Genomic DNA, 2,500 nt, shown 5'->3' with positions numbered 1-2,500 from the left:
TTCCATTTTTTCCTTTCTTCACTCTTCCCCTCTCTTTCTTCCTTTCCTCGTCTATCTTTGCTCTTCTCTCCTCTCCGCTACTCTCTTCACTCTCCTCTGTTCATCTTCCACCTCCACTTCCCCCCTCCTTCTCCCTTCTCTCCCTCCCCATCCCCCACCACTCCCCCTCCTTCTCCCCCTTCCCCCTTCCCCTTCCCCGTCCCCCTTCCACCTCCCCTCCCTCTCCTCCTTCCCACCTCCATCCCTCCTTTCCCCCTCCCCCTTCCCCCTCCCCCCTTCCTCCCCCTCCCCTTCCTCAACTTCTACCTCAACCCTCCCCTCTTCCTCCACCTCCCCTCCTTCTCCCCCTCCCCCAACCTCCACTTCCCAGCTCCTTCTCCCCTTCCTCAACCTCGCCCCCTCCCCCCACCCCTTCCCCTCCTTCTCCCTTCTCCCCCTCCTTCTCCCCTTCCTCTCCACCTCCTCCCTCCCCCCGCTTTTCTTCCACCAAAGTCTTAACAAAAGGGGAATTTTGACTCGTCATTTCCTGGCAGATAACGCGACCAAATACGCATTTATTTTATTTATTCTTTTTATTACTATATTTTAGAGGTTATAACTCAGCTGTGTATGTAAAATATTGGTTTCTATGATGAATTATAAAGTGAATTATTCAAAAAAAGGTAGGATGGATAATAAGTGAATGAGGATGAAAATGAGGGAATGAAAAATAAGTGAATGAGGATAAAAATGAGGGAATGAAAAATAAGTGAATGAGGATGAAAATGAGGGAATGAAAAATAAGTGAATGAGGATGAAAATGAGGGAATGAAAAATAAGTGAATGAGGATGAAAATGAGGGAATGAAAAATAAGTGAATGAGGATGAAAATGAGGGAATGAAAAATAAGTGAATGAGGATGAAAATGAGGGAATGAAAAATAAGTGAATGAGGATGAAAATGAGGGAATGAAAAATAAGTGAATGAGGATGAAAATGAGGGAATGAAAAATAAATAGATAAGGTTTCATGAAAGCAAATATATAAATCAGTGAGGAACGAGAAGCAAACACATGAAAATCGCACACTCGCATGAATAAACAAATGGAGGATTGAATAAATAAACGAAACTAAACAAGAAAATTTGAAGAATCGAAAGAACAATTACACATCGAATGCAATGACAATAAACAACAATAAACAACCATAACAACGCACAACAACAACAACATAAACAACAACAACAACAAGAGGAATATCACAACACAACAACATCGAAAACAATGACACAAACAACAAGACACACAAACACCATCAACAAAAACACAACAACAACATTGTTACCACCAGCTATAACAAAATCCATCACCATCGCTCCCCCCCTACACCAACACCATTACCACATCACCACCGCCAACTCACCACCACCAATAATCTCATCACCGCTATCATCACCATCACCAAAACCACCATCATCACCACTGGATATCACCACCACCAAAAACACTATCACCACCAAAAACACTACCATCACCACCAACAACATTACCATCACCATCAAAAACACCACCACCACAATCACCACTACCATCACCCTCACCACAACACCCTCATCACCATCACCACCACCACAATCACCACTACCAACAACCCCACCACAACACCAGCTACACCAACACCACCAGCATCAACAACAGAGTGTCGCAGAGGAGAAAGAATTTGCAATATCCGAAAGTGCCACTCCCCCCCTCACCCCCTTAAGGGAGGAAGGGAGGGAGGGAGGGAGGGAAGGAAGGAGGGAGGGAAAGAAGATGGGAGGGAGGGTGGGAGGGAAGGAAGGAGGGAGGGAGGGAGGGAGGGAGGGAGGGAGGGAGGGAAGGAAGGAGGGAGGGAAAGAAGATGGGAGGGAGGGAGGGAGGGAAGGAAGGAGGGAGGGAGGGAGGGAGGGAGGGAGGGAGGGAGGGAGGGAATAATAAAAAACAAAAAAAATAAAAAAATAAAAAGGAGGAAAAAGGAGGGGAAGGAGGGAAGGGAGGGAGGAAAGAAGATGGGAGGGGGGGGGGGAAGGGGGGGGGAAGGGAAAAGAAGGAAGGAGGGGGAGGGAAATTTGAGAATTGGAGGTAGGAGGAAGAGGAAAAGGGAGGGAGGGCAGGGGAGGGAGGAAAAAAAAAAGGGAGGGAGGGAAAAGGAAAGCTGGAGGGAGGTATAATATGAGGGGATGGGAGGTGAGGTGGGAGGGAAGGAAGGAGGGAGGGAGGGAGTAAAAGAGAGAGAGAGAGAGAGAGAAAGAAAGAAAGTGGGAGAAAGAAAGAGCGAAAACTATAAACAAATTTTTTTTTGACACCTTCTATAAGAATTTCCTGTGAAATAACATTTTTATCTTTCTTTCTTTTTTTTGGTGTGTTTCTATAGCAACTTACAGATTCCCCTCTGCTCCCCTCGACTGGTCGTTGGCAACACTGGCGAGAGGAAATGCTTAAGGTTATTTTCCCCTTGTATGTGTGTGTGTGTGTGTGGGGGGG

At 46.2% G+C, this 2,500-nt stretch overlaps 1 protein-coding gene across 1 annotated transcript in view; it reads right to left on the bottom strand.

The window, feature by feature from the left end:
- LOC122256789 (uncharacterized) overlaps positions 1 to 2,500 on the bottom strand; it is a 184,629-nt gene that overhangs the window by 180,758 nt on the left and 1,371 nt on the right. The window lies entirely within an intron of this gene.

This window comes from Penaeus japonicus, unplaced genomic scaffold (assembly GCF_977035675.1).
Source record: "Penaeus japonicus unplaced genomic scaffold, GWHDUDI00000001_assembly GWHDUDI00000027, whole genome shotgun sequence".
In the NCBI taxonomy this organism is placed as follows: Eukaryota; Metazoa; Arthropoda; class Malacostraca; order Decapoda; family Penaeidae; genus Penaeus; species Penaeus japonicus.
The sequence above is the reverse complement of the archived record's forward strand: the minus strand, read 5'-3'. Positions and strand labels throughout refer to the sequence as shown.